The sequence below is a fragment of the Sus scrofa genome, chromosome 1 (assembly GCF_054392235.1).
Source record: "Sus scrofa isolate SSC_HxYL_T2T_F1_AM1 chromosome 1, Sscrofa_HxYL_maternal_Yorkshire_Landrace_v2.0, whole genome shotgun sequence".
NCBI lineage: Eukaryota > Metazoa > Chordata > Mammalia > Artiodactyla > Suidae > Sus > Sus scrofa.
The window spans coordinates 190,534,465-190,545,899 of record NC_139383.1 but is presented as its reverse complement, the minus strand read 5'-3'; the positions used below and the strand labels follow the sequence as shown (position 1 = coordinate 190,545,899).

Here is an 11,435-nt window from a genome sequence, read left to right as displayed (position 1 = left end):
AGAATAGGAACCACTAGCACATATCCATTATTAGCCTGAGAAAACAGAGAAAATGTCTGCATGTCATAGCAGTCATTTTGGTTACTGTGTTTTCTGGTTCAACTGCTCTCTTTTTCCAGCTGAAAATTATGTTGGCTGAGAGCCATGCCACAGAACCTCCACCCTGAGGAGTGACTCAGATAATTAGACAAAAGCATTTAAACCTCTCCAGGATTTTTTTCAGACTTCCCTCTTGACATTCCTTCCTCTTAGGCAAAGAATTGGTGACTACACATTTTGTGTAGTTAAAGGGGAAAAACTCCCACCATTCATAAATCAGCAGTACCTATTCTCAGTCATCATCTCTGAAAAGGTACAATACAACAAACAGCTCCTCATCACCTTGAGAAAGTTTTTGTTTACTAGATAGTTTTCAGGTGCAGCATATTTTTTTTTTTTTTTTTTTTGTCTTTTTGCTATTTCTTGGGCCGCTCCCGCGGCATATGGAGGTTCCCAGGCTAGGGGTCTAATAGGAGCTGTAGCCGCCAGCCTATGCCAGGGCCACAGCAACGCGGGATCCGAGCCGCGTCTGCAACCTACACCACAGTTCACGGCAACGCCGGATCGTTCACCCGCTGAGCAAGGGCAGGGACCAAACCCGCGACCTCATGGTTCCTAGTCGGATTCGTTAACCACTGCGCCACGACGGGAACTCCCTGCATAATTTTTAATCTTTGCATTATGGATAATTTCAAATATACAAATGATGAACACCCATTCACCCAACTTAAAGAATTCCCAATTCAGAGTTCCCGTGGTGGCTCAATGGTTAACGAATCCGACTAGGAACCATGAGGTTGCGGGTTCGATTCCTGGACTCGCTCAGGCGATTAAGGATCTGGCGTTGCCATAAACTGTGGTGTAGGTTGCAGACGCAGCTTGGATCCTGCGTTGCTGTGGCTCTGGCATAGGCTGGCGGCTACAGCTCCAATTAGACCCCTAGCCTGGGAACCTCCATATGCCGTGGGAGTGGCCCTAGAAAAGGCAAAAAGACCAAAAAAAAAAAAAAAAAAAAAAGGAGTTACTTCTGTAACTTTAAAAAAAAGAATTACCAACTCATGATCAATGTGGTTTCAGCTATAAATCCACTCCTCACACCCAGATTATTTTAATACAAATCCTAGTCATAATTTCATCTTTATGTATTTCAATGATGCTGGCATAAATTTTGAATTTTATTTCTGCTTTAATTTTTTTAATTATTAAATTCAAGGGAAGAAGGAAAATAGAACTAACATCCATTGAGTGATTATCATGCCAGATGTTTATGCCGGAGACTTCCTCCAAAATTACCACTTTTAATGATAAAATCTTGCTGGGTGAACATTACCATTCCCATGTTTAGAAAAGAAAACAGTCAAAGAGATAAACTTTCCAATGTCACTTAGCTATTGAGTAGCAGGGCTGGGATTCCAACCTAGGTCTGTCTGACTCAAAACCCTATGCTCTTGGGGTTCCCATCATGGCTCAGCTGTAACAAACCTGAGCAGTATCCATGAGGACGTGGGTTCGACCCCTGGCCTCACTCAGTGGGTTAAGGATCTGGCATTGTTGTGAGCTGTGCTGTAGGTGGCAGGCACAGCTCAGATCCTGTGTTGCTGTGGCTGTGGTGTAGGCCGGTAGTTATAGCTCGAATTCGATCCCTAGCCTGGGAACTTCCATATGCCACAGGTGCAGCCCTAAAAAGACAAAAAAAAAAAAAAAAAAACAAAAACCAAGAACCCTATGCTCTTTTCCTACACCAACCCTGTCAGGCAGGGCCCTAAAAATGCCTGCGAAGAGGTAGGAATTATCTTATGTGACCTATTTGAAAAGAGGGAGATCTCTTCCATATGTCATCCCTCTCTGCTAAGAATGGTATTCAAAACATCATACACAGGATGTTTCCAGAGCCTAATTCCTCTAGTATTTCTAATACTGTAATCCAGAATCCAAAAGCCACACAGTTTCCTAATTCTCTCTTCTGAAGCTCAGGAAAGCAACATGGACTTTGAGGTATACCGGTAGGCAGCATACTTTAGGTTTTATTAGCATGGGACATGCATCAAGAAAAAAACAAACCAAAATAAATAAAACCAAAAAAACAACAAACAAACAAAAACAGCCTAAAAATCATCATGGGTGTGGAAAAAGAAACATTAACATTAATATTAACAAGCCTATGGAAGGAATAACCCTGCCAATCATACTAACTGGAAGATTAGTTACCCAGGATGTAATTTAGAAATTTTGCTGTGCTAAAGTCTATATTCTATTCAATGAGATATCCAAATGATAAAAGAGTACCCGTTAGCATATATTAAAAATATAGGAGTTCCCATCATGGTTCAGTAGAAACAAATCTGACTAGTATCCATGAGGATGCAGGTTCTATCCCTGGCCTCACTCTGGGTTAAGGATTTGGCATTGCAGTGAGCTGTGGTGTCAGTAGCAGACGTAGCTCAGATCTGGTGTTGCTGTGTCTGCGGTGTAGGCCAGCAGCTACAGCTCCGATTCGACCCCTAGCCTGGGAACCTCCATATGGTGCGGGTGTGACCCCCCCCAAAAAAAATTTTTAATGTTTTGTTCTATAACTCGTTTGTCTCAATGACAAAAAAAAATAGGGCTAAAGATTCCTCAAGTAGGTTTCTGAATATTAGGTTCTTGTGTGAAATGCAATCGCTATCCTAAGTCAGGTATTATCTATGAATCGGAAAGAATGAAAAATGTAATTCAATCTTATAAAAGAATTCAAATAATAAAGAGAAGCAATCAACCACAAAAGGCTAAGAATTTTCCATTCACCAGTATTAGTGTTTACTTTAAGATACCTACCTCTCTTTACTCTCAAATCTGATAATACAGTCAGACTTTTAAAGTTTCAAAAATGAGCCATAATGCAATATGTCCATTTCAGTTACAGGCTGAAGGTTCCTAAGAAACAATTCATGGCTTAGGAAAAAACTCTAGTGTATCAAATAGAAATACGATGTGACAATAGACACCAGCCTCCCAGGTTTGTCCTAAGTCTATAAATGAGTCATTGGTTATTGACCTCAAAAATTTTGTTTTAGGAGTTCTCATCGTGGCTCAGTGGTTAATGAATCCGACTAGGAACCAGGAGGTCGCGGGTTCGATCCCTGGCCTTCCTCAGTGGGTTAAGGATTTGGCATTGCCGTGAGCTGTGGTGTAGGTCACAGATGTGGCTCGGATCTGGTGTTGCTGTGGCTCTGGCGTAGCCTGGTGGCTTCAGCTCACTCCAATTAGCCCCCTAGCCTAGGAATCTCCATATGCCAGGTGTGGCCCTAGAAAAGGCAAAAAAGACCAAAAAAATTTTTTGTTTTAAAAGCTGATTAAGAATCACTATTGGTTACGTAGAGCTAAATATAAAGACAAAGATACTGACATAACACCCTGTTAACAGATCACTATGTACTTTCTTAGTTTGAAGTATATACAACTACTACTTTTAATATCTCTGTATTCTACCAAATATGTGTTGAAATAATGAATGAATCCCAAATACTAATATTAAAAAAGTTTTTAAAAAACTATTTTAAATTCACTTGTAGCAAGGAAGGAAGGTTTTTAAAATAATTTAACATTAAGCTCTCAAAGTCAAAACTTCAGAAAAAAGAAAGTTATGGTTCATAGCCACTGACTCATTTCCTTAGATGATTCAACCTCCTGGCTTTAACACTGACTTGCCTTCCCCTCCCCCTTCCAATTTTAATTCGGTTCAAGGGGGAAATAAAATTCTGACACTACAGAGCTAGCTTTCCTGGGCTACCACAACATAATCTTCTAAATAAGTCTTTCTATTAGATTTTATACACTTTTTATATTGAAGGCCTATTATATCATTCAACTGACAGAACACTGTAAACCAGCTGTAATGGAAAAAATAAAAATCATTATTAAAAAAAAAAAACAATGGCTCAAACTCAAATATGCTACATGGATTTTTCCAAAAGCTATTGAAAAAATTCAGAGGTGTTCTTTCCACCTCTCAAAAATGTCACTAGTACAAAGATGATTTCATTAAAACATGTATATTTCTGCTACACAGCACGAAACTTTGAAAATAAGCCTGGGCTTCATCTTGTTTTTCCATGTATTCTTTGAATATTTATGTATCTCAAATGTTGAGTTCCTTATGAATACGTTCATGAACTTACCTATTACAAAGTCCAGACCCACAAAGGCAAAGAAAGAGAATTACACACAAATACACCAAAGGCATGTCTACACACGCCCATAACTCCTGGCCAAATGCACAACAGAAATAATACATCTGGCTCCTCCTCTCCAAGGGGAAGGATGATATCTAGCCAGCTAAACAGAGTTCAGAAATCATGTATACTGATAGCTGCTGTTGGAAAAGAACAACTTGCAAAGCATCTAATTGAGGGCATATAGAGGTATGGTTTACTAGGTTGATGTCACCTTATCTAACATAGGATAGAAAAACACCTCTTCCTCCTAACCATTTGCCCCCACCCCCAAGTTTTTCTTGTCAACCAGGCCCTCAGACACTAGTGGATATATAAGGAAGAATGTTTGAGAGTTATTTAAAATTGCCAACTCTGGAGTTCCCATGGCACAGTGGAAACAAATTCGAGTAGGAACCATGAGGTTACAAGTTTGATCCCTGGCCTAGCTCAGTGAGTTGAGGATCCAGCATTGCTGTGACCTCTGGTGTAGGTCACAGACGTGGCTCGGATCCCACATTGCTCTGGCTGTGGCATAGGCCAGCAGCTGTAACTCTGACTTGCCCCCTAACCTGGGAACTTCCATATGCCGTGAGTGCAACTCTAAAAAAAAAAAAAAAAAATTGCCAACTCTTTCACTCATTGGAGGGAGGTACTTTCCTCATACACTTCAAACAAGTCCCTGCCCCTCCAAAATCTTGCTTTGTCTCCAGGAATACCCACAGCACGTGGTAAATTGGATTGATGACATATCTTCCAGATCACCACCACCAGTCTTACTGGATTCCATGTTTAAAAAAAAAAAAAAAAAAAGGAGTTCCCCGGTGGCTCAATGCGTTAAGGATCCAGCATTGTCACTGCTATGGCTTAGGTCACTCCTGTGGTGTGGGTTCAATCCCTGGCCCAGGAACTTTGTATTCCCCAGGTGTGGCCAAAAGAAAGAAAGATAGGAGAGGGAAAGAGAGAGGGAGAGGAAGGAAGGAAGGAAGGAAGGAAGGGAGGGAGGGAGGAGGAAAATTGATACAGTTTGTTAGAACCTTCCCTTGCTAAAGCCTTTTGCTTTGGAGTCAACAAGACTTGGGTATGGCTATAGGCTCTCTCTTAATGGTTATGGTATGATGGACAAATTTCTTAAATTTTGTATATTAAGTTTCTTACCTGTAAAATGAGAGATAATACCACCTATTTTGCTGGTCTGTTGTGAGGATTACATTTAAAGCCTGTAGCATACTGGCAGGCACATAATAATTATTCAATAACGTGTACTGTTATTTAATTCTGTACTCCATTTTGTCATCTTGAAGAATTTTTCCCTCTAACTTCTAAATCATTTCAGAAGAAAGTATTCTAAAGTTCAGAACTGATGCTGACAGAGGTATTAAGTGTCAATTTGCAAATCTTAAGTTTCATAATAAATTGGTAACTCTGTATTTTAGTTAGGGATTAGTTTAATCACGCTGCCTACATATTAGAAATTCTTTTAAATTTTACTCCATGGCTATATGATTGATAAATACAAAAAAAAAAGTTTGAGTCTAGTCTTAGCCATATCAACTAATAGCTATGAGTTACTGGACAAGTCAGAGCCACCATGGCTTACTTTCCACATTTGTGAGATAAGGGTGCCACCATCTTTACCTGTCATTATAATGGGACTAGAATTATTTGGCCTTGGTTATTGTAGGCATTTCCAAGAAGAGAGGTCTAACTCTGCAAAAAAAGAAGTTGAAAGGAACTAAGATGAACATTTTTTCAAACAGATTCTTTTTTTCAATGTTCCCTTCCTGCTAGGAAACTGGTAACGGGGAGCACATGTTCCTCATTCCCCACTCCATCCTCAATAATCAATACTTACAATACTTAATGATGTTAATTAAATTAACCTAACTAAATGACCCTCTTGTATTAAGGTGTTATCACCCCCTTCATCTCCAGATTTTTGGAACAATTCTACTAGAGCTTCTCAACTACCCTCCTGTCTTTTTCATTGCAAAGTAGTTTCTGACCTCTTCACTCAAACTTATCTAAGGAAGGTCCCAATGACTTTCTTACATCAGTTCTAAAGAATTCATTTGGAACTTCAACATTCTTGATCCCCCTATAGGATATGACATCATTGATATTCTGTCCCACATCTTCTCAGTCTTCTCTGTTAACACCCTCTTCTTCTACCCACCCCTTAAACACTTGTTATTCCCCAGAGAGGTGTTGCATCCTCTGCCCTTTATTCTTCTTACTCCCAAGAAATCTCATGAGCATCTATGATTTCAAAAGCTATTTGCAAGCTAACTCCTAAACCACTATCTGTAGACTCGATGTCTCCTGACCAATCTACTGGATATCTCCATGTAAATGTCCATACTGCAGGTGCCTAAACTTTGTTGTCAAAACTAGGTATGTAATCTCCTTTCTCCCCTTAAACTTGCTCTTTTCCGTCTGTATTATTATAAATATAATCTTCATTAGCTGCAGATTTTCCCCTTGTTCCCTCTCATTTGGTTGGCCCAAACTTGCTTATTCCATTTCCAAAAAAGGGTTTCCCAAACTATACTCCTTGGAGACTTTGTTTTTGTTTTTGTTGTTTAAATATTGCAGTTCAGTGCGCAAATGTGTTTGGGAAATGTTGGGTTAAGGCAAACTTCTAAGAATCTTCAATATACAGCTGAAGTGCCTTGCAAATCCCAAATATAGACATAATATGAAGCTTTTCCCAAATAGCTTGGAAGGGTTTTTTCCAAAGATTATCTTCTGTGATCACTGTGCCACAGAACATACTCTGAAAAGTATCATCCAAGTGTTTCTCAAATGTCTCCTCTCTACCAACATAGCCATTGATTCAACTAGCAAATTCTATCTCATCTAGTCTACACAGTAGGTTTCCTGCCTAGATCTTTACTCATCCTTTACACAGTATTTGGTGAGCTCCCTAGAGTGTAAATCTCACCATTTCCTGCTTAAAAATCCCACAAGGTTTTCCCTGTACCCAAATTATAAAATCCAAAATTCTTTAAAAAACCAAAGGCACATCATGATCCAGCACTCGATCATCCTTCCATCTTCATCCCACACCTGTCCACCCTATGCTCATGCATAATAAACTATAAATTCCTGATGGTGCTTTGTTAACACCTTCTGGCTTTTGCACGTAACTGTTCGGTTGCCTAAAATGTCAACCACCTCTTGTTTATCTGAGTATTATTTATCCTTTAAAATTCTCCTCAGATGGTCTTTTTCCTCTGAAGTCTTCCATTCTTCTGACTACTCCATTCCCCAGTCAGAGGAAGGTGCCTCACTGGTGTACACTCAATGCACTGGCTATTATAGCACATCTTTGTCATTTTCTCTGTACACATCTCAATTTTTCAACTAGACCATAACCTTCTTGAAGATTAAAGACATTTATTTGTTCCTGCTATGAGGCCTGGAACCTTAATAGACGAATGCATGGTGAACAAATGAATCAATATATACATTATCTTTTAACTGTTTCAATATTATTTCTTTCACTTAAGTGTATAAAGTATGAGTTTTATCCATGGAACTTTAGTTTAGGGCCTAGAAAGATGTTAACAAATTTCTTCTGTAAAGGGCCTGATAGTAAACATTTCAGGGTCTGTGGGCCATATGGTCCCTGTCATAGCTACTCAACTCTACTGATGCTGAGCAATAGCAGCCATAGACAATACACAAATAAATGATGATGGTTACATTCCAGTAAAACTTTATTTACAAAAACAGGCAGTGGGCCAGATTTGGCTCATAGATCATAGTTGGACAAACCCTGGCCTAGGAAGTCCATTGAATCACAATGATCTTAATTGGTAACCTCTAATGCAGTTACTGAAATTACAGGCCTGGTATCAGGAAGAAATGACCACCCTCTAAAACTTAACTATCCAGTATGATAGATACTAACCACATGAGGGAATTAAGCACTTGGAATGTGACTAGTCCTAATTGAGATGTGCTTTAAGTATAAAAACATTGTACACATTTGGATTTTGAAGATTTCATTTAAAACAAATGATGTGACATAGCTCATTAATAATTATTTTATACCAGTGTCTTTGAAATAATATATTTGATATATACGGTTATATAAAACATATTGTTAAAATTGATTTCAGGAGTTCCTGTCGTGGCGCAGTGGTTAACGAATCCGACTAGGAACCATGAGGTCTCGGGTTCGGTCCCTGCCCTTGCTCAGCGGGTTAACGATCCGGCGTTGCCCTGAGCTGTGGTGTAGGTTGCAGACGCGGCTCGGATCCCGCGTTGCTGTGGCTCTGGCGTAGGCCGGTGGCTACAGCTCCGATTCAACCCCTCGCCTGGGAACCTCCATATGCCGCGGGAGCAGCCCAAGAAATAGCAAAAAGACAAAAAAAAAAAAAAAAAAAAAATTGATTTCAACTGGTTCTTTTCACTTTTTAAAATGTGGCTACTAAAAGATTTAAAATTATATATGTGGCTTGCATGTATTTATATTGGACAGCATTGCTAGGAGAAAATAGTTACAAAAGAGACAACCTCTTTTCAAGATTGCAAATGAGATACTTTACCCAATTATCATGTTTCTATTCAAAGCTACTGTATATCCTGGTTTCCTTCTATCAATTGTGCTATCATTATCTTTTACATAAAAACTAGGATCACAATCTTTAATTCTTTCTCCCTCCACAGTAATGTTATGTCCACTAGTTTATCTTACTTGTTCCTCTCTTTTTTTGTGTAATTTTTTTTCATTTTTTTATTTCTGTCTTTATGCTATACTTGGTCTTAGTTTAATCAATTAAATTATTAACAATCTCTTGACAGGACTTCTTTATTTCAGCCTCTACTCATGACCCTAATATATGATTCTATACAAAGCTAGTAGATTAATATTCCTAAACATTGCGACTCCCTCCTGCTATACAAATATTTTTAAGATTCAGTGGTTTCCATGACACAAAATTATATACAAGCCACTTGGTCTAGCTCTTAAGGCATTCTAAAATCCTCATTTTCAATTTCCATTTTGAATCTTATCTCCTCTTCTACCACCCCAGTCAGATACAGGATTGTAGATAAGTATGGGTCACCCAGTTAAACTGGAATTTTAAATAAACAATTTTTAGTATACAATTTTAGTATATCTGGGATATACTTGTACTGAAAATTAATGTTTTTGCGAAAGTGAAATTTAACTGGGTGCCCTGTATTTTTATTTGCTAAATCTGGCAACCCTAGTCAGACAAGTCTAGTCTCTCTTTCCCAAATACTATACATAGATTACCACCCTTGCTCACACATCTTAAATGAGATAATACATGCCCTTAGAAAAGTGCCTAGCACACAATGAGCATGCAATAAGTAATAATGCTATTATTCCTCTGATTTTGTTGGTCCATCCAACTCAATTCCCACTGGCCTTCTCTAGCCCACTCCAGTCCATAATATTACATCTCTCTCCTTAGTATTTGATAGACTACTTGATTACTTACTTTGAACATTTCATATGTATGTCTTACCTAGCCTTAAATTTCTACCTCACATAGAAATTACTGGGAAATAAAATAGGATTGTTATTTAAGGAATTTTGTATTTTATCAAAATTATCAAATTTTACTCTTAAGTCCTAGCTTAAATTCTTAAGCACATGATTAAATTAGAGTTCCCATTGTGGCTCAGTGGGTTAAGGACCCAATGTTGTCTCCATGAGAATATAGTTCCATCCCTGGCCTCACTCAGTCAATTAAGGATCCAGCGTTGCCACAAGCTACCATGTAGGTCTGCAGATGCAGCTCAGATCCAGTGTTGCCATGGGTATGGCGCAGGCTCCAGCTGCATCTTTGATTCAACCCCTGGCCCAGGAGCGCTCATATGCCACAGGTGCAGCCATAAAAAGAAAAAATTAAGAAATTTAAAAATAAAGTACAGGAGCTCCCTTTGTGGCACAGTAGAAACAAATCTGACTAGTATCCACAGGGACGCAGGTTTGATCCCTGACCTCACTTAGTGGGTTGGGACTCTGGCATTGCCGTGAGCTGTGATATAGGTTGCAGACGCAGCTCAGATCCTGTGTTGCTGTGGCTGTGGTATAGCTAGCAGCTGCAGCTTAAATTCAACCCTTAGCCCAGGAACTTTCATATGCCATGGGTTCAGCCCTAAAAGGCAAAAATAAAAATAAAGTACATGAATACAACACCTTAGCTGAGCCTTGACTCTAGGCTCTTGTTCTCAGGAGGACTTAGTATTCAGTAAACCTCACTTTCAAAAAGTGAGCTGTAACAAGATCTAAAGTGCAAAAAATTCACTCCAACAATAACTTAAATGTCTACAGTTATGAATTTATCAGGCAAAGACAATATAAATTGTGCTCTCTGAATTTAAAACTTTCTTAAATCAAAAGGAGCCTATATTTGAGTTCCCATTGTGGCTCAATGGAAATGAACCTGACTAGTTAGTATTCATGAGGATGTGGGTTTGATCCCTGGGCCCACTCAGTGGGCTAAGGATCCGGCGCTGCCCTGAGCTGTGGTGTAGGTCAAAGACACAGCTCAGATCTGGCATTGCTGTGGCTGTGGTGCAGGCTGGCAGCTGTAGGTCTGATTCAACCCCTAGTGTGGGACTTCCATATGCTGCACCTGAGGCCCTTAAAAAAAAGGAGGGGGGAGCCTATATATAAATAATCATGCAAATAATCAGTTCAATGAAAACTTTAACTTTCCCTATTCTTTACAATGATCTGTAAAATTCACAATCTATGAAGTAGTCACATGTGATTTTTACAGAAAAAAACTTCTCAAGCAGTCTAATACAATACCATGTTCTCTGTTATACAGAAGACTCAAATTATACAGGGACTCAAAAATCTGTTGATGATTAAATAAGAAAATTATGGGATACTACTCAGAGAAAGCTTTTTATAAACAGACACGCACGCAATTTTAAGTACATTGTTAACCAATGGTTCACCTTAGTCACATTTCCAGTATGGTAAAGACTACCTGAGTCCAAAGTCTGGCTCTGCTACTTATTAACATATAAGCCTCAGTTTTCTCAGCTATAAAATGAGAGCCCTTTCTCCCAACGTTGTTGGGAGGATTAAGAGAATATGCATGAGTGCCTGCTCCAGCAGCACATATACTAAAATTGGAACAATTCAGAGATTAGCATGGCCCCTGCACAAAAGATGACATGCAAATTTGTGAAGCATTCCATATTTTG

The 11,435-nt window shown here is 38.9% G+C and overlaps 1 non-coding gene across 1 annotated transcript; it reads left to right on the top strand.

Moving 5' to 3' along the window:
• Positions 1-11,330: 11,330 nt before the first annotated feature.
• On the top strand, positions 11,331-11,435 carry LOC146406921 (U6 spliceosomal RNA). The gene has a single exon (XR_014832354.1). It is a non-coding gene; the product is annotated as a U6 spliceosomal RNA (small nuclear RNA).